The 25,575-nt window shown below is 40.8% G+C and overlaps 1 protein-coding gene across 6 annotated transcripts in view; it reads left to right on the forward strand.

The window, feature by feature from the left end:
• Window positions 1-25,575, forward strand: part of ZNF516 (zinc finger protein 516) — a 130,122-nt gene that overhangs the window by 41,144 nt on the left and 63,403 nt on the right. For 3 of the 6 annotated variants that reach the window (XM_040353877.1, XM_040353876.1, XM_040353872.1), the window contains exon 2: window positions 25,074-25,147. The gene's annotated coding sequence lies outside the window, so the exon portion shown is untranslated. Of the gene's footprint in view, window positions 1-1,714; window positions 1,911-25,073; window positions 25,148-25,575 lie in introns of those variants that run through there. The other 3 variants (XM_040353873.1, XM_040353875.1, XM_040353874.1) reach the window with 3 other exon arrangements.

The raw sequence follows: 25,575 nt of genomic DNA on the forward strand, positions 1-25,575 counted from the left end.
ACTCCCAAATTTCAGTTAAACATCATACGACCCTCCCTAAGCTCAAAAGACCGTATAATTTAACAATTTCTGCCATTTTGTGAGACCAGAGTGAGTAGCAGCAGTGTACTTGTATTTAGCGTGTCACTTGCCACATTACTTGCCACGTCATCTGCCACGTCACCTGCCACAAGTTGTGGATTGTCACCTGGCTACGTCACCTGGCCACAAGCTGCGGATTGTCCACTTGCCACGTCACCTGGCCACGTCGCCTGCCACAAGTTGTGGATTGTCCACTTGCCACGTCACCTGGCCACGTCGCCTGCCACAAGTTGTGGATTGTCACCTGGCTACGTCACCTGGCCACAAGCTGCGGAATGTCCACTTGCCACGTCACCTGGCCACGTCACCTGCCACAAGTTGTGGATTATCCACTTGCCAAATCACCTGGACACGTCACCTGCCACAAGTTGTGGATTATCCACTTGCCAAATCACCTGGACACGTCACCTGCCACAAGTTGTGGATTGTCCACTGGCCACGACACCTGCCACGAGTTGTGGATTATCCACATGCCTTCACCTTCCTAATATGATCTCCATGAAGAGCATGTGCCGCATCCCACAGTTCAGGATGTGCTTGAACAGCAGTGATTAGAGAAAGTTGGGATACAGAACTTGCCATTGCCATCTTAGTCAGTTCTCTCTTCTCTGTGCTATACCCACAGCGGTAGCGTTTTTTAGCATTGAGCGTTTTTTGCACGTTTTTTAACGTCTGGCGTTTTTACAGCTCTGGCATCGGCGCCACAGAGCGCCCTGGTCCTGATTTTTTTTTTTTTTTTTTTTTTTTTACAGCTCAAAAACGCCCATGCCATTTGCAGCCTATGTGGGCATGAAGCCATAGAAAAACATGGACAGGCGTTTTTAAGCTGTAAAAAACGCTAAAAAAAGCGGCTGTAAAAAAGTCCATGGAAATGAGGCCTAATGATTGATTTCAGGTATGGATGCCCCTGAAAGTTGGAAATCCATGTAGTAGACACCACTGTTTTCACGCCCCAGGTCGTTGGTTGCTCCACAATTGTGCCATTCAGAGAACACTTTATTTTCTAAACTTTCTCAGATTGGACAAGGTGGAGAGTGTGATGTTACTGCCCTACCTCTCCACCTCCTCCAATCTGAGAACGCTTTGCAGAAATGGCAAGGTAAGTTGTATTCCGGACCTGCTTGATCCATTTTGTAATGAAGGAAAGACTTTTTTTAAATTACCAGGCAACCTCTGACAGCCATAGAAAAGACTCAAAGTTTAAAGAACCTTAACTCTGTTATTATAGAGGCGACCATTGCTGACCCTGTCCTTTTTTTTTTAAATGTTGAAAAAGCACAGCACAGTGGTGTAGTGGTAAGCACTTTAACCTAGCTGCAAAAGAGTCGCTGGTTCTAATCCCGACCATGACACCATCTGCCTGGAGTTTGCATGTTCTCCCTGTGTCTGTTTCCTCTGGGTACTCCGGTTTCCTCCCACACTCCAGACATGCTGGTAGGTTAATTTGATCCCGTCCAAATTGGCCCAGTATATATGTATATATGTGTGTACGACTGTGTGTCCCAAGCGTGTTGAGATTCTATGGGGTAAATGACCGCACCAGCCAGGAAGTCGCTGGCTGCAAAAAGCACCTAGAGGCGATTCAGTTTGCATGTGTAGCGCTATACAATTCATTCATTGGCTGTGATATTAATTCAGTGGTCGCTATACTTTCTGATGTGCTGACCTAGAACAAGTATTCAGACCTGGAGTTCTGCCTTTCTGATCTGCTTGTTTGTTGCAGGTCAGCGACTCAGAAAGCATTGAAGGAAGAATCAGTTGGGCAAATGGCATTGGGGACGCAGGTCAGCAAAGGCACCCCCTGGATTGTCTGTAAGTGCCACTTTAAGGTACAAGTAATTAATTTCTAAGTACGTTGGCTCCTTGTCTCTAGGATTCACTGAGCCCTGCTGTATATTTAGCCTGTTGAGATCCTCAATATTTACTACTGATGCTTTCAAATATATTGTGCTAATTTTAAGCCGTCCGGTCATTTTAGTTGATTTTGGCAATTTTCAGAACCAATTGATTGTAAAAAGTTTTGTTCGCAGCTCCACATAAATTCTGTGCGTGTACATCCAATATTTGGCTCTTCTGGTGTACTATGTGATTTTTTTTTTTAATTGCCCATCACACAGTTTGTGTACAGAGCGCCCCCATAAATGTCATATCCTGCTTGGGAGAAGAAATCTGCACAAAGCTACAAGTCAGATTTTGGGCATCTGCTGCAACAGAAATCCTTTTTAGTGAGATACTTGGCACTTCTAAATCAATCACATTTCCCATCAGAACACTCAAGTGCATCAGCCAAATAAAAGAGTAGGTAACCGGAAAATGTGAAAGGGGACATCTACACTTATAATCAGTGCACTGATTTATAAATGTATATGTTTGGTATCTATTTTCTGGGCACAACATCATCTTTTATATTTCACCAACAATTGCAGCAGCCGCCATTTTTATTCCTCTGGATATCTGCTTTCAGAAAATATAATATGTACTGCTTGGGGATTTTCTACAAAAAAAAGGCTGATTTTTAACATGTATCTTCAATTACTTTTGTGATTTTACCAAAAAAAATAATTATATTTTTAACCAACCAAACAAATATAAAATATTACAGTGACAGTCTAATTTCTTAGTTTTGTTGGTGGGTATTCACTTTGGAATTATCTAAATGTGCGTTTGCACTTTATTTTTAAATGGCTGTGTTTTTAGAATCATGTTGTTTTGTTTGTTTTTTTGCATTTGGCTTAGCATAATACTAGAATATATTACGCTACTTTTTGTATATTGGTAGCCAGTCATTTTGTAGATGCATTGTATGTAGATAGTTTGTTTGGCATAATGTTTTTATCTTAAATTGCTGTTTGCCTTTTCCCATGCAACTCTGGATTTATGTTGGATGTGATCTTTTGACCTGGGACTCCAGCTTGCAGGGATCGTTTTAAAATCCAGTCAACCTAAAATAAATAGTTCATAGGTTTGCCAGACGTTGCATGTGTATATTTTGTAATACTGCATAAACCAAAGAATTTTGAGATGTAGTTGGACAAAGAAAATTAGTTTGGTAACCAAGTCCATTGCCTTAGGACCGGTTCATATCAGTGTGGTAGATTTTAGGCGAGTTTTACTTGTTTGTTGTATTGTATTTGTTACTATTGGATATCTATGTAACCTGCATTTTCATGGAAGTGAGTTGAAGATGCAGCAAGCAGAGTTGTTTTTTTTGGACGCACAGGTGTGAACGGCCTGAACAAATATTCTAAGACACTGGTGCCCAACTAGTGGCTCGGGGGCCACATGTGGCCTGCGAAGCCCTCTGATGTGGCCCGCGACCTCCTGCTCTGGGATGGGATTGGATGGAATGGAATACTATTAAAGGTCCGTTTTATTACTAAAATCACATTGTATATTTGGGCATATCTGTTCTGCAGTGGTTACTGGGCTGATTTCAAACAGATCTGCAGGTGCAGAGCAGTTTACCTTCACTGAGCCGTAGGCTTTTGTTATGACCTGCAAGTTTGGTGAGCTTTCTGAAAGCGAAAACCTGTAGAATATAATGGAAGTCTTTTGCAAAGTGCAGGAAAGCCAAAGGTACACTGCGTTGCACCCGTGGTGCAGGTAAACCGCAGCGCATCAGAGTGAAAGCTGCCTTGGGCCCCTTTCACACGGTCCGTCCGACCAATTGGACCCTCAATTTACTTCTAAGTAGTGGCAGATATAAACCGACTTGTGTCCTACCTCCAATCCGATCCAAAAAAAAAAGAAGAGTATAGTGGGCTGTGTCTGCTTTGCATATGCAGAGCAGACACGGATATGACATTCACCCTCTCCATTCATTGTGGCTCGCGACCAGTTACCAAGTTGCTTAAAGCGGGGGTTCTCCCTAAATTTTTTTTTTTTCCCTAGCATGTCATTCAGCATATTAGCGTGAGCTACAGTATGCCTTTATATATATTTTTTTTTTTAGCGCCGTACTCACTGTTTAATCAGGTTGTAAAGTTTCAGGGGAATAAGCGTTCCTATGCAAAGGGCTCGTGATTGACGGCCGGCTATGGCACGTCACGCTTCATGAAAATAGCCAAAATAGGTGTTTGCCCTTCACGGCAAACACCTCCGATGTCTGTGCGCAGGCGCTGTATAGCGCCGGGAAAAAAACCGAGACCTACTCCGGCTATCTTCGGGGAGCGTGACGCGCCATAGCCGGCCGTCAATAAACTTCCCTCTGGATAGGAACGCCCATTCCCTGCGGGGAGTCTGAATCTTCACTGTAGGATTAAACAGTGAGTACGGGGCAAAAAAATAAAATAAAGGCATACTGTAGCTCGCGCTACTATGCTGAATGACATGGTAGAATGTTGTTACTGAGGGTGAACCACCGCTTTAAGTGGCCTTCGCTCTTCAATAGGTTGGGCACCCCTGCTCTAAGATGTAGGCGCCAACTCTAAAGTGTTAGGAGGCAGCAGGGCAGAATTCATCTGTCACATGCAGTTCTCACCCCCATGGCTGATTATATATATATATATATATATATATATATATATATATATATATATATATATATATATATATATATATATATATATATATATATATATATATATTAATGACAGACACAGTTCTCTTCATCAGTGGCCAGGTATAATGGCAATCGTGAGAATTTCCCACTCAGACCTACTTGTTGGAATGCTCACATGCCGCACTTTCTCACTGTTGAGAATGGAGATCTGTCTTTTCCTTTTGCTGATAGTCAGATTGTGCAGTGGTGCTAAGCAGCTCTTCTTTGCTCTGCATCAACTGTACTAGGTTGCTATGCTTCCTCTGGGGTACACCTGCAGGCTTGCTGACAAGCTGGCTGTGTGTGTCTATTGACGCACACAACGTGACTCAGTCCTGCCCCTCCCCTGCCCCTCCCCTAACAAGATTTGATTGACAGCAGCAGGAGCCAATGGCTCTGTGAGAAGAGAGTGGAGCAGGTGGATGGAGCGTTGGATCGAGATCAAGCTCAAGTAAGTATGGGGTGATTCCTTATGCAGGGACATTTTTACTGTAATGCAGGAAATGTGTTAAGGTAAATGTTCAGGCTTTAGAGACACTTTAAAACAACAAGCCCTTAGCTGTAATTTGGGAAAGCAAGTGATTCAACATTTACTTCCCCACTCTGGAGTAAATGTTGACCTCTTGATAGTTGTGCATGCATTGATGTATCGGTGCAAATTTCCCAGTTCTTCATACATTGAGTTGTGGAGAATTTGCAGCTGTAATGTAGTCCAAGACTATAATCCAAATTGAAAGCAGTTTACACAAAGACTGAAGAGTTTGCAGCAGTGCTGGCGCAGTAGCTGCATGGTTCGAGGAAATGACCTGGTTTCTTCTTACACAAGCAGTGCTCCATCAGCACCTAGAACGTCATTAACACGCTGCATGATAGCTGTCCTGCTTTGTTATGGGACCCTGCAACACTGATGTACAGGAAACGGTTCGATCTTGAATAAGTTGCCTAACTAACATTTTATGGCTCTTGCTCGTGAAGGCAATGAATTGGCAGATTTTTGGAGCAGATGCCTTTATTGCCTGCAACTACAGGGAAATATGTACATTTTGTACTGCTTCCACTGTCCTGGGTCTATGACGGTTGCCCTAAAATTATTAAAACAGTAATTTAATATGAAGTTTTTTTTATTATTTCATTTTTCCCTATATATGGTATCTACAACCACCTGCATTTTCTTGAATAGAATATTGTACTGTATGTGATGGGTAACTTCCAAGATGGTTTACTATTGCGCTTTTTAAAACCAGGCAATTTTTGTACCAAAACTTGGATAGAGGAGGAGTTTTTAGTGTGTGTATGTATGTATGTATGTATGTATATGTGTGTATATATATGTGTGTGTGTGTGTGTGTGTGTGTGTGTATATATATATATATATATATATATATATATATATATATATATATATATATATATATATATATACCATTTAAAGGTAATTTAAGGCCCTCTCAGCTGATAATTGGTCCATGTATGACTCTACTGTTCAGGACCGTAAAATATTACCTCATGTAACTGTCAGGATGAAAAAAATTGTGTAAGAATGACCTCATTGTTTCAGCGACTTCTGTTGTCCGCATCTGAGCAAAAGTGTCTGGTGGTACAATCTGCCCATGTCAGCCAAAGACCACCCATTCTACATGCAGATTAAAACATTTGGCCATAATGCATAGCTTTTTAAACACACATCTGGAAAGCATTGTATTCAGGCATTTAGATCATAGAAAGGGTCTCTTGGTTAACAACTTGGACTGCATTCACACATGAGCGTTTCGAAGTTGCACGATTTTGCCACGATTTTTAACGCAGGTTTTTTTTGCCACGATTCTGTACAGGTCACCCATGTAAAAAGCAGAAAAACGCCTGTAATCTGCCCCGAGGAAGCTCATGTTAATTTTTTTTGTTAAGCTTAAGGACCGCCTCCTGCACATATACGTCGGCAGAATGGCATGGCTGGGCACAGGCACGTACAGGTACGTCGCCTTTAAGAGCCCAGCCGTGGGTCGCACGCACGCGACACGGTCCGACGCTCCGCGGGACCCGTGGACCCAATCGCCGCCGGTGTCCCGCGATCTGTCACAGGAGCTGAAACTGGGAGAGGTGTGTGTGTGTGTGTGTGTGTGTGTGTGAACACACCTTCCCTGTTCTTCACAGTGGCAATGTAAGTGATTGTCTGTTCCCTGATATAGGGAAAGACAATCAATGACGTCACATGTCCAGCCCCGCCCCCCTACAGTTAGAAACACATATGAGGTCACACATAACCCCTACAGCGCTCCCTAGTGGTTAACTCCTAAACTGCAATTGTCATTTTCACAGTAAACCGTGCATTTTTATAGCACTTTTTGCTGTGAAAATGACAATGGTCCCAAAAATGTGTCAAAATTGTCCAATGTGTCTGCCATAATGTCGCAGTCACGAAATCGCTGATCGCCGCCGTTGGTAATTAAAAAAAAATAAAAATTTATGAAAATGCCATAAAAGTATCCCCTATTTTGTAAATGCTATACATTTTGCGCAAACCAATCGTTTTTTGCATATTTGTTTTACCAAAAATAGGTAGAAGAATACGTATCGGCCTAAACTGAGGGGGAAAAAAAATGTTTAAGCTTTTTTTGGGGATATTTATTATAGAAAAAAGTAAAAAATATTGCATTTTTTTTTTTAAATTGACGCTCTATTTTTGTTTTATAGCGCAAAAAATAAAAACCGCAGAGGTGATCAAATACCACCATAAGAAAGCTCTATTTGTGGGAAAAAAAGGGTGCCAATTTTGTAAATGATCACCTTGTAAAACAACTTATTCAATTTAATATAGAAATGAAAGGCAAAATATTTGTGTATAGATATAAAAAATGATACCCTTTTTCCTTTTTCATAAGTGATCACATTCCCTCTGTTCTCGGCGGCCTAAGAGCTGGGGGGCATCAGTTCCCCGCCGGCTCGAAGGCTGACAACCGAGCGATCAAACACAGCCTATCGCACGGTTCTCAGAGCTCCATGAGCAGAGAGCTGGTGACTGTCAGTCACCGCCACCAGCTCTTTGCTCTGTCCCCTAGCCAGGTGTCTGCCGAAAACGGGTCACAGGAGTGCAGAACAAACTGCACTCCTGTGACCCACAGAAAAAGTACAGCCAAACGAGCTTTGGCTTTACTTCTTTTAAGTAATTGTTTGCTTGTGAAGCCCTCAATCGGTATCAAAATTTGTGTCTGAGGCCAACTTGGTCTCAACTTGAGTGCAGCCAGTCAGCCTCTACATTTTAATTTTTCTAAGCTGTGTGGGGAGAAAAAAAACAAACAAAAGATTAACCCCTTCTCACCCGTGATATAGCCGAAAGACGGCTACAGCGCAGGCTTTAATTGACAGAAGGGCGACCATGTATGTCCTACCATGCTCGAGCGACTTGCGTGTGCCCCCTGATCAGCGAGTCAAGGAGATCATAGATCCTGACCCCTTACCACCTGATCAGCTGTCAGCCAATGACAGCTGATCACATGATGTAAACAGAGCCAGTAATTGGCAAAAAAAAACAAAAAAAAAACGATCGACTACTGTCAGAGGAACATCGGTCCCTCACACAGAGAGCTGCTACCCCATCAGTACAGCCTCATCCGCGCACATCAATGAAGGAGAATTTTTTTTTTTGTTTTAGCAAGTACTCACCCAGTAGTGATTAAATACCAGCAAAAGAAATCTCCATTTGTGTGAAAAAAAAATGACAAAAGTTTAATTTGGGTTCAGCGTTGCATGACCACGCAATTGTCATTCAAAGTGCGACAGCACTAAAATCTGAAAATTAGCCTTGGCAGGAAGGGGTTTTCAGTGCTCAGTATATGTAGGCAAGTGGTTAACGCTGATTGGTTGCTATGGGCAATGGCACAAGTTGTGAGAACCTTTATTTTTATTTTCTTTCCCCATGATTGTATCTTTTTAGTTTTTTAGTCTGTCCTAACCTATCCTACATCATTTTACTTTAATTTGAACAGATTTGGATACATCTATCTTTATTTTCTAGGTTTTAATAAAGAAATTGTGGGAAATTTGGAAAAATTACAGGAAATCTATTTTTTTTTCCAAACGCATGTTTCTCTTTTACCTAATGTGCTGCAACCACAGATCTGAACCTACAATATGACTGACAGAACCTGCTGATAAAAAGGATATGGCATAAGTGTGATTTTATTTTTTTATTTAACGCAATGAAAAGTGAAGATTTGCATTTTACTTTATTCCTGTTTTAACACTACATTGCCAGTCTTGGATTATTGATCTTGGCTGAGTGCTGGTTGTAGCTTTAAGTATTCTTTAGTAGTCTTCTGCGCTGCTGAAGCTGCAAAGTGGCTGCTAAATGCTTTGTTGTACATTACCACCAAGACGTCTAATTTAACATTCCCCAATCTGGAGCTGAAGGGTGCTTTAAGGGCTTCAGTAAAGCTGCATTCTAAATGATTTGTGGAATGTGACATGCAGGCTAATATAGACTGAAATGGTGGATTAGTTGCTAGAGCCAGGACCCCTTTTTTTTTTTTTTTTTTATCATTTTGCCACTTGATGGCTGAAATCGGGAATGCAAAGTACTCTCCAACATTACAGTCCAACTCCAGAATGGGCTGGCCCTGTACAGCAAGGGTTAAATGCTTGTTCCTCTCTAGGGCAGGGTCCCCAAACCTTTATCTGGCCCTCCGCTGACACAAATTATGGGGAATCGTTTTCTTCCACTGGCCACAGTCTGGCCCGCCTGAAGGACTGTAAACTGGCCCTTTACTCAAAAAGTTTGGTGACTTCTGGTCTGGGGGAGAACCGATCTGTGCTCCCCCAGCAGGCGGTGCCCCCAATGCTCCGGCAGAAGACCTCATGCCTCAGGGAGAAAAGGCTGCAGGAATTGGGTAAAACATATATTTTATTAAACTATGATCATGTAACCCATGCATTTTGGGGGCAACCCCACTGCATTGGAGCATTTGTACTTTTCCTGGAGTTTAGCTTTAAAACAATTTTGCCATTATGTTTCAAAAACAGTCAAATAGTTTCAGTTCCTAAGAGGAACACCTGAACTTTACTTTCCTTCATTTGTTATACTTTGTGCTCATTGGGTGGAAAGGGGAGGGTAGGTTCCTCTTCTATTTCTGCTAGTTGGCAATGCATGCTTCACTAAACCCCATCAGGGATCATGTGGCTTTGATGTTCCATTCTACTGCATTCGCTGTGTACTACAAAAGATCGTTGGTTTTTTGAAAAGACATTATTTTTAAAAGATAACTGCTCTTCTACATTAGCAAAATCTTTTCTCTACAAATATCGCTAGTATTTTTCATCAAGAATGGTAATGGTAAGCTTTGCATATTTATCATTCTAGTTGAGAAAACCTATTTTCTTAGTTACTAAAGTAACAATCTTGCATACAATTAAAAAACATTAACAATCAAAGGAAAAATTCAAAAGATAAATGTTAATTTTTACATTAATGTAAAAAGAAATGTGTATACGGGAAATGGAGTCCTATCGCCAGTGGTGTTCTGTAATATTCTGTATCTCAAGCTTGGGAGTTGTTCTTCCCTTTCAGAGATGAGATGATGTATTTGGTATTCTTATTGTGACAGGAGAAGTGTAAAGCCCCATAGAGGCCATCCGTTCTACCTGAGCTCCGTGCAGAACAGACATTGACATACAGTAACTGTCATGTACTATAGTGCTGACAGCAGCATTGTTGCATGAAAAAAAACAAAAGGGTTTGTTAAAGTGTATCTTCACTGCATCTGAGCACCACAAACGAAAAAAAAACGCTATTTAAATTATTTTATACTATTTTAAAGCTTTGAAAAACATCCCCTAGCATTTCTGGCTGTGTCCATCTTGAGTAAGGGCAAATGATTCATGTAACGTTTACTTGGTGTACTCTATTTGCCCTTACCTACATCATTTGCCTAGGCCTGAAAACCAGAAAGCAACTAAAGAGATAAATTAAAAAAAAGTAATATGATATACTTTCATATCTACTTAGGCTCCATGTACACAGGACGGCCCGGATTCACATACGCTATGGCGGCAAAAAAAATGCGCCGATGTATCTCTTTTATGCTACGCCGGCGCAGCGCACAGAGGCAAGCACTGGATTCACAAAGCACTTGCTCCCACTCGCTGTTAAAGATACGCTGGGTTTCCTCTGCGTAAGCCAGCGTTGGTGGAAGTGGGCATGAGCCATGCTAATGAGGCGTGACCCCATGCAAATGATGGGCCAAGCGTCATAGAAGTACTTAAAATGGACGGCGCATGCGCCGTCCCATGGCCGCATCCCTGTGCGCATGCTCGGAATCACATCGGAACTACTCCCTAAGATATGACGGATCACTGCCTACGACGTGAACGTAACCTACGCCTAGTCATATTCGCATACAACGTAAACGACAAAAGATACGACGGCTGTGTTCCCTGGTCCATACCTTTGCATGGGTTGCGCCTCATATATGGGGAATAACTTTACGCCGGACGTATGACTTGCGCAAACCGCGTATATTATGCACCGGGCGCAACTACGCTCGTCAATCGGCGTATCTCCCTCATTTGCATGTTTGCATAGAAAATCAATGGGAGCGGCAAATGTGTCCAGCGTAAATATGTGCCCACGATACGACGGCGTAGGAAAGTTACGTCGGTCGGATGAAGCCTATTTTCAGGCGTATCTCAGTTTATGGGCATGGCGCATAGATATGACGGCGCATACTTACGCGGCGTATCTGCTTTGTGAATCTGGACCGACATTTTTACAACTGCTCCTGAACGATTTAACTTGACAGATGGTAACCCACGTTTTAAAACGTCAGTTTTGCCGCCTTTTAAATGGCACGTCTAGCAGCGCTTTGCAGCGTTTGCGTTTTTAGAAGTGTTTTTTTTTAAATGGTCAAACAAAAAAACGCCTATAAAGGAAATGCTGCTAAACGTGGGTTACCACGTTTAGCTGCGTTTAGTCCCGTTTGGGGTCTGAAATGTGGAATTCTGCGCCTGAACCCATTTTTGTTGCTTTTAAAGAAACTCTTTTAAACGCAACTGCCTAAAAACGTCAATAAACTAGACCGTGTGCATGGACACATAGGATAACATTGAATGAGTTCAGGGGCAGTTGAAAAAAAGCGTACTTCTGTTTAGCAGCGTCCCGTGTACATGGGCCTTTCTAATGCTAACAGTTGTTGATTGAGAGAGTGATGTTCCGCTTCAAAGTGGAACTTTACCCATAACTTGATAAAGATGGCATAGACACTTCCCTTTAATGCTTTACAGAGCTCTACCTGCAAAAGGGGCCAGCCTGGAGTGATCCAGCAGGACTTGGTTTTCTGACTAAAGTTCCACCCTAACTGATCCATGTGGGTCTATGTAAATGGACGTTATTTTGCATCTGCCCATCCAAAGACTAACATTCGAAGCTCTCTTCAGATCCACCTGAAAAAATTAAAGTCAGACTTAATTGGCCCTCCAATGTAAAAGGGTCAGAGCTGAAGAACTGGGAGATGTCAGTGTAAACACAACATGTCCCCGTTCTTCCTAGTGACATGTCACTGATCGTCTGTTCCCTGTCTTCGGGAACAGCGATCAGTGACGTGTCACGGCAAGCCACGCCCCTAACAAGCACTCCCTAGGTCCCCCTTAACCTCTTCAGTGCCCCCTACAGGTTAACCCCTTCACTGCCAGTGTCATTTTTACAGTAATCGGTGCATTTTTATAGCGCTGATCGCTGTATAAATGACAATGTCCCAAAATGGTGTCAAGTGTCCATTGTGTCCGCCATAATGTCGCAGTCACGTTAAAAATCACTGATCGCCAGCATTACTAGTAAAAGAAAAAGTTATTTAATAAAAATGGCATAAAACTATCCCCTATTTTGTAGATGCTATAACTTTTGCGCAAACCAATCAAATGCTTATTGTGATTTTTATTTTATTTTTACCAAAATTATGTAGAACACGTATCGACCTAAACTGAGGAAAACATTTTTTTATATATTTTTGTGGGATATTATAGAAAAAAGTAAAAAATATAGCTTTTTTTTTTTCAAAATTGTCGCTCTGTTTTTGTTTATAGAGCAAAAAATAAAAACCGCAGAGGTGATCAAATACCACCAAAAGAAAGCTCTGTTTGTGGGAAAAAAAAGATGTAAATTTTGTTAGGGAGCCACATCGCACGACGGCACAATTGTCAGTTAAAGCAACGCAGTGCCGAATCGGAAAAAGTGTCCTGGTCTTTGGCCAGCCAAATGATCCGGGGCTGAAGTGGTTAAAGTAGGTTTTGTTTCAGCCTTTCCTTCTACTTTTAAAAACCTGTTTCAGTCCCCCCCCCCCCTTAAGCCTAATGATTGAGTCATTGAGGCAACTACAATAATTGATGAAGCCATCCCTCTGCTCTCTTCCCTTTTTCAGTATGTTTGCTGTCAGCAATTTCCTGGCCAGAGTGGCTTCTACTGTGCATGGGACTGAAATGATAATATATAAATTCAATAATTGCCATCTTTATCTCTGCCTGGATTTTTTTTTTATAATTAGGCCTTGTGTAGTGTAGTTATATTATTTTTGGTACAAAATTGCTTAGAACCCCCCCCCCCCCCAAAAAAAAAAATATATATATAGGCATAGGCCCTATAGAATAAAATTGTATGTGTGTGTATGTGTGTATGTATGTATGTATGTATGTATGTATATATATATATATATATATATATATATATATATATATGTGTATGTATATGTGTATGTATATATGTGTATATATGTGTATATGTATATATATATATATATATATATATATATATATATATATATATATATATATATATATATATACGTGTGCACTAATCAATTGCCCTTATAAATTGGTGTGATTTGCTGGTTTACTAACACTGTAATGTTTCAGAATGTGTCAGTAGCACAATTAGCTTACATATAAATGGAATTTAAAATGAAATGATATAACATACAAGAAATTGTGTAGCCAGCTCTTCTCCAGTTGAGTGATTGATCCTGGGAATTAACCTGATTGCCATTTCTGGTGCCTGACAGGGGGCTAAGTTGGCAGCTGTCTCGCTGGGATTTGTTTTGCTTTGCTGTTGATAATCACCACTTCAAGCTATAAGAATAGGATGAACTTGAGCATTGTGTGTTTTTTTTTTTTTTTTTTACCTTGCTAATTTCGTAACTACAAAAACAAGAGGCCCTACATTTGCAGTTCTAGACAATCTTCTAATCCTATCTATGTGTAAAGAGCAGTAACCATCGCAACCAATTACTAATCATCACTTTCTGATGTAACTCTAGTAGGATCTGATTGGTTGCTGTGTAGTACTGCACTGTATACATTGCACTAGTTCTAATGGGCCCAGTTTGTTTTATATCAAGTCTTCTGTGTGTGGACTGTCCCACAGGACAAGTGTGGCATTTTCTAGTATGGAGCATTCTGCTTCCCATGTCCTGTATTTGCTATTTCAGGTGAGAATAAAGAAAAAGAGTAGAAATGCATTCATGATATCGTTTCAGCTTTTCAAAAGTTTGATTACAGGATGGACACGATATAGCTTTAGGCCTCATGCACACTGGACGTTTTTACAGCTGCTGTTTTGGCTTCAGACTTTTTTTCTACAGTCAATAAACTCTCCCAGCATGTTATCCTATGTGTCCCAACATGTTCTCCTATGTGTCCCAACATGTTATCCTCCCAACATGTTATCTTATGTGTCCCAACATGTTATCTTATGTGTCCCAACATGTTCTCCTATGTGTCCCAGCATGTTATCCTATGTGTCCCAACATGTTCTCCTATGTGTCCCAACATGTTATCCTATGTGTCCCAACATGTTCTCCTATGTGTCCCAACATGTTATCCTATGTGTCCCAGCATGTTATCCTATGTGTCCCAGCATGTTATCCTATGTGTCCCAGCATGTTCTCCTATGTGTCCCAGCATGTTCTCCTATGTGTCCCAGCATGTTCTCCTATGTGTCCCAGCATGTTCTCCTATGTGTCCCAGCATGTTATCCTATGTGTCCCAACATGTTATCCTATGTGTCCCAACATGTTATCCTATGTGTCCCAACATGTTATCCTATGTGTCCCAGCATGTTATCCTATGTGTCCCAACATGTTATCCTATGTGTCCCAGCATGTTCTCCTATGTGTCCCAGCATGTTCTCCTATGTGTCCCAGCATGTTCTCCTATGTGTCCCAGCATGTTCTCCTATGTGTCCCAGCATGTTCTCCTATGTGTCCCAACATGTTATCCTATGTGTCCCAACATGTTATCCTATGTGTCCCAACATGTTATCCTATGTGTCCCAACATGTTATCCTATGTGTCCCAGCATGTTATCCTATGTGTCCCAGCATGTTATCCTATGTGTCCCAGCATGTTATCCTATGTGTCCCAGCATGTTATCCTATGTGTCCCAGCATGTTATCCTATGTGTCCCAGCATGTTATCCTATGTGTCCCAGCATGTTATCCTATGTGTCCCAGCATGTTCTCCTATGTGTCCCAGCATGTTCTCCTATGTGTCCCAGCATGTTATCCTATGTGTCCCAGCATGTTCTCCTATGTGTCCCAGCATGTTCTCCTATGTGTCCCAGCATGTTATCCTATGTGTCCCAACATGTTATCCTATGTGTCCCAACATGTTATCCTATGTGTCCCAACATGTTATCCTATGTGTCCCAGCATGTTATCCTATGTGTCCCAGCATGTTATCCTATGTGTCCCAGCATGTTATCCTATGTGTCCCAGCATGTTATCCTATGTGTCCCAGCATGTTATCCTATGTGTCCCAGCATGTTATCCTATGTGTCCCAGCATGTTATCCTATGTGTCCCAGCATGTTATCCTATGTGTCCCAGCATGTTATCCTATGTGTCCCAGCATGTTATCCTATGTGTCCCAGCATGTTATCCTATGTGTCCCAGCATGTTATCCTATGTGTCCCAGCATGTTATCCTATGTGTCCCAGCATGTTATCCTATGTGTCCCAGCATGTTATCCTATGTGTCCCAGCATGTTATCCTATGTGTCCCAGCATGTTATCCTATGTGTCCCAGCATGTTATCCTATGTGTCCCAGCATGTTATCCTATGTGTCCCAGCATGTTACCCTATGTGTCCCAGCATGTTACCCTATGTGTCCCAGCATGTTACCCTATGTGTCCCAGCATGTTACCCTATGTGTCCCAGCATGTTACCCTATGTGTCCCAGCATGTTACCCTATGTGTCCCAGCATGTTACCCTATGTGTCCCAGCATGTTACCCTATGTGTCCCAGCATGTTATCCTATGTGTCCCAGCATGTTATCCTATGTGTCCCAACATGTTATCCTATGTGTCCCAACATGTTATCCTATGTGTCCCAGCATGTTATCCTATGTGTCCATGCACACATAGGCTGTTATCAACTGTAAAAAAAAGAGTGTGTTCTGAGAGACGTTTTTCAGTTGTAAAAACGCTCTGTCAAACGCATAAAAACGCGACGCAACATTTTTGATCCCATTGAAAAAAATAACGCTAAACGTTGAAAGGCTCACTGGCGTATTTAGAACGTTATTATAACGTTTAGTGCGCATGAGGCCTTATACCAGCTTATTATTGTTTTTTCAACCTTTTTTAATTCTGGTGGAACCCATGAAATAACTTTCCTGTCTGGGCGATATTTATTTTATGTACAGCTCACAGTATATTAGTGTAGTGGTCACTAGGAAGAATGCTCCTTACATTTGTGGTCATTGGGAGGAACCCTCCCCACCCTCTTTTATAGATCGTTTAAAAGATCATTGTCAGTTTTTTCTTTTTTTATTATATGAAAGGCGGAAATTGCTCATTGCTCCAGGATCATCTGGAGGAACTGTAAAAAAAAGGCTTCCTTTTTTACTGATTTGATATACTGCTGTCTTTTTGGGGAATTTTAATACCCGTACACCCCCCCCCCCCCCCCACCCAGTAATTTTTTCAGTTGCTTCATATCCAAATTTTTGAATCGTATCTCAAACTTTGAAAAAGCAGTGTAAATATTTAATACTAAAGCATTTGCAAAGCCAACCATCATGGCTACTTGATAAGCAAGCTATGCTTGTAATATACATCATCACTTTAATTCATTAAGCTTTTTTATCCTTCTGGGTGATGGATACCTCAGGCAGATTAATAGTTGTCCACACAGAGAGATTTGATTATTTCTCTATTCGAAGGGTACATTTTACCTCTTCTTAATAAAAAAAAAAAAAAAAAAAAAAAAACATGAAGAATTCAAGTACTATGTTTTATGGATTTTTTTTTTTTTTGCAGAAAAAATGCCTCTTAATGTCACGCATGTATGTGCATATATTGAGAATAAACATATTCTACTGTCCAGAATATTTATAATAAATTAATATGAATAAATTTGCATGCATATGCACGTGTTTATAAGCATTTTCAATCATTAGACCATGGGTCTTCAAACTACGACCCTCCAGTTGTTCAGGAACTACAATTCCCATCATGCCTAGTCACGTCTGTGAATGTCAGTGTGTTACAATGCCTCATGGGATGTTTAGTTCCACAACAGCTGGAGGGCCGTAATTTGAGGATCCCTGCATTAGACTGTTCCTCATAAACTGCTTTCTGAATGCAGTCTCGGGGCATTTTTTTATTTTTTATTCTTACACCCCTGAAAGCTGCTAGGCAGTATGCTGGTAAACAACACAATGGGTGTTATTTACGAAAGGCAAATCCACTTTGCACTTGGAAGTGCAGTCACTGTAAATCTGAGGGGTAGATCTAAAATGAGGGGAAGCTCTGCTGATTTTATTATTCAATCAAGTGCAAGCTAAAATGCTGTTTTTTAGTTTCCGTGCATGTCCCCCTCAGATCTACAGCGACTGCAATTCAAAGTGCACTTTCAGTGCAATTTCAAGGGCACTTGTAGCTTGTACTTGTAGTGCAGTGGATTTGCCTTTCGTAAATAAGCCCCATTGTGTATATGCACATTTCATAAATACAGTGTGTGTGTGTGTGTGTGTGTGTGTGTGTGTGTGTGTATGTATATGTGTATATAATATAGAAGTGAGAAATTCAGAAAAAGAAAATTTAGAAGGGAAATCAAAGGAAAAGGTTAGTGAACCAACAATGCACTAGCTTAAAGGAACCTATTTACAATCACCTTAAAATGTATTTTTTTTTCTAAAGTCCTTTTTTTTTTTCCCCCTCCTTTTCCCGTAAAATAACAAACCTATAATACTTACCTCTTCTGTGAAGGACTTTTGCACAGAGCAGCCTGGACCCTTCTCTTCTTGGGTCCCGCTTCAGCACTCCAGGCTCCTCCCTCCTGTTGAGTGCCCCCACAGCAAGCCGCTTGCTATGGGGGCACCCAAGCCGAGTCACAGCTCCCTGTGTCCATTTAGACACAAAGCCCATGGCCTGGCCTCTACTCCTTTCTCTCATTGGCTGTCCGACTTTAACAGCAAGCAGGAGCCAACGGCACCGCGCTGCTGTCATAGCTAATAAGGGGTGTCCCAGCCAGCCGAGTGTCTCGTGCAACATCGTTGGATAGAGATGGGGCTGAGGGGGGCTGCTGCACTTTTTTTTTTTTTTTTTTATCTTTATGCATAGAAAAAAAAACATCTGCCTTTACAAGCACTTGAAGTGTGCAGGAGACCTGCATGGCATCAGCGATTTGCTGTTCGCTGGTCAATGCTTTACAGGCTCCTGCAACAAAAAGTACTAAATGCACACATTTTTTTTTTTAACCTGCATTTATTTATTTTATTTTTAAAAAGTGGCTTAATCGTTTTAAACACAAGCTGCCGGCTTCCATGCTTCATTTTTTTAACCTTTGCTGAACCATTAAAAAAGACAACATAATTTCTACAATAGAAAACACTATTTATGATATATTTATCATCTGTAATGTACCTCTCAGTAGAAATACACCTGCATTGTCTTTTAATTGGCTTCTTTTATAAATGCATTTCAATGTATTTTGCGTTTAAGTTTTATATTTTAAATTCAGGATTTAAAGCAATTTTTGTTAGTAAAATACATTCGGTGTGTTCGCTCAGTGACTTCTCTGTTAGTTTTTCAAATGCTTAATGCTGTACTTGCAGTTCCCTTGTGATGAGTTTTGGGTTGGCGATTCTGTAATCTGTTTCAGTACGGATTAGTTATAACGTTATTCTATCCTGTCTTTGTTAATTTGCTCAATACCATATGGAGGAGCCAGAACAATGGAATTCTGTTCCGTACTTCTCCAAGACTGAACCTGTGTTTTTATATTGCATTTCTTAAAATCTATTTATCTTTAGTAAAGCAAGAGACCATAATGCTGTGTAAACTTGCTTCCCTGCCATTTTAACTTTGTGGTTGGTTTTTGGATTGTTATATGCTTATTTCATCAAATATATTGCTTAAAGCGGAGCTCCACCCTCAAAAAAAGTAAAAAAAAAAAAAAACTACAAACACTGTAGCTGCTAACTTTTAGTAAGGACACTTACCTGTCCAGGGAACCCGTGATGTCGCTCCCCCGAGGCTGAACCATTTAACAGGTGCAGGCGCCGCTATTGTAACTATGGGAAACCGGCAGTGGAGCCTTCAGGCTTTGCAGCTGGTTTCTTACTGCGTATGCGCGAGTCGCGCAGAGCTTTCTGAATGGGCCCCATCGTCTTGTGAGACACACACAGCCCCCAGAAGGCAGCAGGGGGAAGGAGCAGGGGCAGAAGAGGAAATTACGTACCTCACTGCGGCAAGGCTGGGATGGTACTAAGGTAAATAAAATTGTATATCCAAAAACGAGGGGTGGTCTTTCATTTAAAACCAAGTACCGGTACTAAAGTTGCGTGGAACTCCACTTTAACATGGATCTAAAGCCACATGAAAACCTTCTTCTTTTTATTTTTATATTGACTGGCGTAGGGAATGGTCGCTGCAGTATTAAACACAAAATCGAACATGTATTATATCGCAGCTTACCAATTCTTAGATGTGATGGCTGCTTTAGGGAAAAAAAGGCCTAAAAATAAAACTTTTTATCTGGTGATCCAGCCAGTAAGTCTGTCTTTCAAAAAAATTACATAAGATGTTGACTTTTTATGTAAGCTGAACTTTTGGTCTTTCCTTCTGATCCTCCATATTTGTAATTTTAATGTTTTGAGTGTCCCAAGATGGAGGCTCCAGAAAGTGTGTGTGCGCGCATTATCGTTCTTTAAGCCCGTTATTTCGAAGACGCCCGATCAGTAAGATTTTGATGTGCCATTTTATTGTGACTTAATTTAACCCCTTCAATCTGGTGCCTCCTGGCCCTTTTAGGAGGTTTCAGCTGCTGGTAGGTGGGGTGAGATTTATGATCATGTGACCACCATGATTGACTGTCACAGCGATCACATGGTCAGAAAGCTGGTCGGAAAACATGGTTAGCTGCTGGTAACTGTCCCGAGAGTTCTCAGCACAGCTGTGTGGGCTTCTTGGTACAGAAATATGCGGCTGCTCAGTGCCAAGACCCACCCGCCGAGAGACCGCAATGAAAGAGTCGCAATTAAATTGCAAAAAAAAGTTGTGCAGGAGCCTTTTTCAAAGTCACTGCGACTTGAGTCACAATGATTTGAACGGCAGTGGGGTGCGACTAGTCATGTGATTTTGTCATGTCATGTCATGTCATCTCTCAAGAAAAATGCCTGCGCTACCTAAGCAGGAAAATGGGGGGGGGGGAAATGTACCTCTCCAGTCATTGGTCTCCTATGATGAAGTCCACCATAGCAGCTGCATGATCTTTTGCGGCTCTATTTGAAGTGACAGTTTTATCTTTTTTTTATTATATACATATTTTTTTATTCAATTTTAAATCTTAATAGGTCACATAAATTTGCAGTGGCCCAAGGCAGGGAAAACATGTATTTCCCTTTAATTTTTTTTTTTTCACCACTTTTTTAACTATTGAGTGTTCCTTTTTTTTTTTTTTAACAGTAAAAGTGTTCCTTTTTTAAGTATCTATTCTGCCAAGCAATGTGGTTCAGATTGTTACAATACAATTAGCAGGAGCAGATGGCCTTCAATCCACTTGGAAAGCTTTCAGGCCAGTTCCCGAAGTTTGAAGGCCATAGGTTTGTCTTGTTTGTTTAATCATATATTCCATCTGTTGGAGAGAGCAGAAACTTCCCTACAAACACTTCTGTTAAGGCCAAACTTTACTGAATTTCCCTTGGGTTTTAAATAGTTTGTCGTAGTTTATTTGAAAACATTCTCACAATGGGACAAAATTCATTCTATGCGGGTTACGAGATCCTGCACTATTCCATCTTATCAGCAATGCACCTTTTTCTAGTTATCTGCAAAATGCTTAGATGGACTTTAATCTGTAAGAAAACAAAACAAAGGTTACATTGGAATCTGGGATGGATCAGTTGTAGTACAAATGACAATTAGGCTGCCGAACTTGTCAGCTTTAAACGGTCTATCCAGAAAAACATTTGTGTGAACTCCGCGAAAAGTAGATTTTAAATATACTAGGGCAGTGATGGGGAACCTTGGCACCCCTGATGTTTTGGAACTACATTTCCCATGATGCTCATGCACTCTGCAGTGCAGGTGAGCATCATGGGAAATGTAGTTCCAAAACATCTGGAGTGCCAAGGTTCGCCATCACTGTACTAGGGGGTCGACCGATATAATTTTTTTCAGGGCCAATAGCGTTTTTTTTTTGCCACCTATCTGGCCAATAGGTGATATCAGATGCTGATATTCTGTACATTTTAAAATGGTACCCCGCTGTGGCTTCTGGCTGGTGTGTCCTCTCTGGTCCAGCTGTTTCGGGGTGTACACTGTCTGAGGCGAGGGAGGCGGCCGCCTTTGCCCTATCCGGGTAGAAGAAGCCAGGACTTGAGACTGTCGGAACATTTGCAGGCCCAGTGCATGGAGGCCTCCGCACACTGGGCCTGCAGTGCAAAATGTCCGGAGTCCTAGCTTCTACCTGGGCCGATGACATAGTGGGCTCCAAAAAGATGGCCGCCACGGCAGTGGGAGACCAGTATCGGTACGTTTTGTGACCGATACGATTCTTAAAAAGTGAATATCACCCCCCCCCCCCCCACACACACACCTCACCCCGACAGTCGGTTTATCCTTAGTATGTACTGTACATCTGATGTGTATATGTATTATCGCCCAACTAATTTTAATTCAAAATACTAACAATAACTTCCATAGCCATCCACAACTTTGGCCAAGCTACATCACTAACCTTGTCTCAAAATACCAACCAAATTGTCCTCTTCGTTTCTCCTAAGACCTCTTTTGCTCTTGCTCCTTTGTCACCGCCTCGCGTTCAGGACTTCTCCTGAACCTCTCCCATCCTTTTGAATTCACGACCCCAATCTGTCAGACTCTGTCCACTTTTAGGTAATCCCTGAAAACCTTTCTCTTCAGAGAAGCCTATCCTGCCCTAACAACTGTACTGTGTTTTTTGTTTCTCTTTTCTTTATCGGCTCATCCTCCACAGTTATTACCTTTTTTATATCACTGGACCCTCCCTCTTGGATTCGAAGCTCTAACAAGCAGGGCCCTCTGATTCCTCCTGTATTGTCTGCCCTAACGCAAAATTCAGCAAGCACAATTTCAGTGCGAGTTCAGGGGGCGATTTGAAAGACCTATGTGCGGGTTCATTCATAGATGTCTATTGAAATCGCCCCAAGTTGCCAAAAGGAAATTGGCGCCGCAATGCAAGTCACGTTGCACCAATTTGGGACAGCGCCGTTGCCGGCAATAGGCTGCGATTTGACATGTAAAATTGCGCTGATGTGAACAGGGCCTAAGGTTCGGTTCAATTTTAGGCACGTTACTATCACACACTATATAGCGTACAGTTTGATGAAAGCACTTCAAAGATGCAGCAAGTAAGATTTGTTTAATGCACCACACCTAAAACCAGTATATATGGGACCGAACGGGCTTTTGGCAATAAAAGCCATTACAAAATTTTAGTAGAGTGGGAGAAGGCTAGAATCATATATTGCTGTCTGTGTTGTCATTGGATTAGGAAAGGATGGCAAGTCTCTGTAAATGGACACAGCAAAAAAAAAAAAAATCTAAACGACCAGCATTCCTTCTCTGACTAGAGAGGTTTTGGCAAGTGATGAAGTTTAATGGAGACTCCTGGTAAGGGATAGTTTTATTGCTCTGTCTCATTCATGCGCACGTGTAAATCTTAGCTTGAGCTATTGAGTTCTGTAAACAGGCCTTTTTAACAACAGATGACAGGGAGAAATAGGAACACATGAAAAGGAAGCGAGGGCTCAACATGCTTGGCTGCCTGTGGGAATAAAAAATATTCATATGCAACATTCATTTACCTATTTTAAAACAAAAGCTGTAAACCTTTTAGGTTTTTAACTTTTTTTTTATCCCTGATGAAAGAAAATATGTAAAAAGCACTATACATTCCATGCAAAGGGAAGCCTGTTAAGGGCCAATTCACACTATAGGCGGTGATGAGCAGGAACATCCAAAACAATTGTTTCCGATGTGTTCCATTCACACTGCAACGTAGCCTAGGGCTGCGATAATGCAGACATGCTGCGTTTTTATCTCGGCACACCCACCTGAATTGCACGCCACTGCCAGCACAGCACATCGCAACATTGCAGTGAATGAAGTGTGTATTTTGTACACTTCAAATAAAGATTGTACAAAACTAAAAAACGGGGGTTTAATGTGCTGATTTGTGCACCACACTGCCCTCTAGCCAGCAAAGCAGAGAATGGCTGGAGCGCTGAATCTCTCAAGCTGCTCTGTGATTTGGCAAGGTAATGCAAATATGAAATATTCACATGCTATTTTTTACGTACCCAGCCAAAGACAAACCAACAATTTTATTAATATGTATATTGCCACACCCCGACACACTAAGATCTTTTGAAAAAAAGAAATACAATATATATATATATATATATATATATATATATATATATATATATATATATATATATATATATATAAATATAAATATAAATATAAATTTCTAAGTTTCCAAAAGATCTTGGTCACTCTATGCAGGTCTATCAGGGTTTGGTAATATAGTATATAGTCTTCCGGTATTAATAAAAATGTTCTAGAAGTGATATTTTTGTGTGTGTGTGTTTTTATTTAGAGATTATATATATATATATATATATATATATATATATATATATTCTAAGAGGGAGAGATTATGTATTTTGTTCTATGTTTCAGGCTACATACATTCCATTTAAGATGCAGTATAATTGTGTAATGCTGTAGAATGAAGTAGAACATATACTCTTTAGGAGGCCATACTTCTGCAGTGTGGGAAATAAAATTGGCTTCCTACATGTATGATGCAATTAATGATTGCATCATCGTAGCCATGACTAGAATAAAAGCAGCGTATTCACTTCTTAACAGCTCAGTATTTACTTTGTGAGTGTTTCATGTCTTTAGATGTGGCACCAATGCCATTATTTTAAGAACTGTGTTCCATATACAGAATGAGCTGCCTGTCTCACCAGCATTTCCCCAAATTGCAGGCTAAACCTGTAATAGGAATGCTCATGTTAGCAGATATTTCACATTCATGTGCAACTTGCAGAAATACATTCCCTGCAAACCTTTTTTTTTTTTTTCTCCTCTATAGCTCTTTAGTGCATCTTGATCCGTGGCAGCTGCTTTTTCCTCCTCCAGGGGATTTAGCGCTGAAAAGCAATAATTATGTGGAGTCCAATCAATTGTAAAACTTATGGATGTTCTATTTAACTATGTACATGGCAGTGTGATCATGGTGGCTACACATATGCAGTATGAAAAGTGTGTAGTTCCAGTCAGCCCTCCATTATATCATAAAGGAAATGGAACAACTGCAGTGTGATAAAGATATGCTGAGCATTTTATGTCTCTGATTCTTTTCTGTTTATAACACTATGAGATGGCTTGATGCTTTAAATATATTTTGGCATGCATATACCCTAAAAGGCAATGTAACCTGATCTTTATGGTTGTGCTGCTGCATGATAAATCCAGACTTCATTTTCTTGTATTTTGTCTGTATGAATTTTATATATATATATATATATATATATATATATATATATATATATATATATATATATATATATATATAATCTCCTTTATTTATTTGACGTGTCTATCCCTTGTGTTCATCTCTCTGTGTGTGTATATACCATTTTACTTATGTAATTTTTTGGGCATTGTCTGTCTCTATTTTGAATATCTTATTAGTGTTTGCAATTCATAACAATCTATTTTGCTTTTATCTTTCTCTCACTCTCTGTCTCATATATAAACTTTTTTCAGCAAGTAAGACTGGGAATTATAGATGAGCAACTAGGAACACCAATGTTTTGTAGTGTAATAAGATTTTGGACGTATGTGTGGTTGTTTTTGGCTTTTCAAGGCTTCAAAATGTGATGCATGATATATATATATTTTTTTTTTTTAGCCCTCAAACCTGCAGTGAATCTTTTGCTCCCATTCACAAAATGGACAAAGTGATCACGCAAACGTCTGCTCAAGGTTAGTTTCCTTTTTACGATTCTGTGAACATTATTTATACACGTTTTGAAAGATGGTAAATTGTTTGCCTACAGCAATCAGCTTAAAGGGGTTGTAAAGCTTTGTGTTTTTTCACCTTAATGCATCCTCTGCATTAGGGTGAAAAAACACCTTGCACTCTCTGGCCCCCCCAGCCCCCCGTTTTATTTGCCTGAGCCACGAAACTCCGTGGGCAGGATCCTGTGATCGTTTCTTCCAGCTTTAGGCGGCTCTTCTTTGGAGATTGATAGCAGCGCAGCTATTGGCTCCCGCTGCTGTCAATCAAAGCAATGACACAGCGTGCTGGGGCCGAGTGATACAGTCGGCGGCTATGGCCGCCAAATGTATCACGGGCGCGCGCCCGCAGGCTTAACCACCTTCGGAGCGCACTTCCCAGAACGGGGGTTAAC

The sequence above is a fragment of the Rana temporaria genome, chromosome 5, assembly GCF_905171775.1.
Source record: "Rana temporaria chromosome 5, aRanTem1.1, whole genome shotgun sequence".
Classification (NCBI taxonomy): domain Eukaryota; kingdom Metazoa; phylum Chordata; class Amphibia; order Anura; family Ranidae; genus Rana; species Rana temporaria.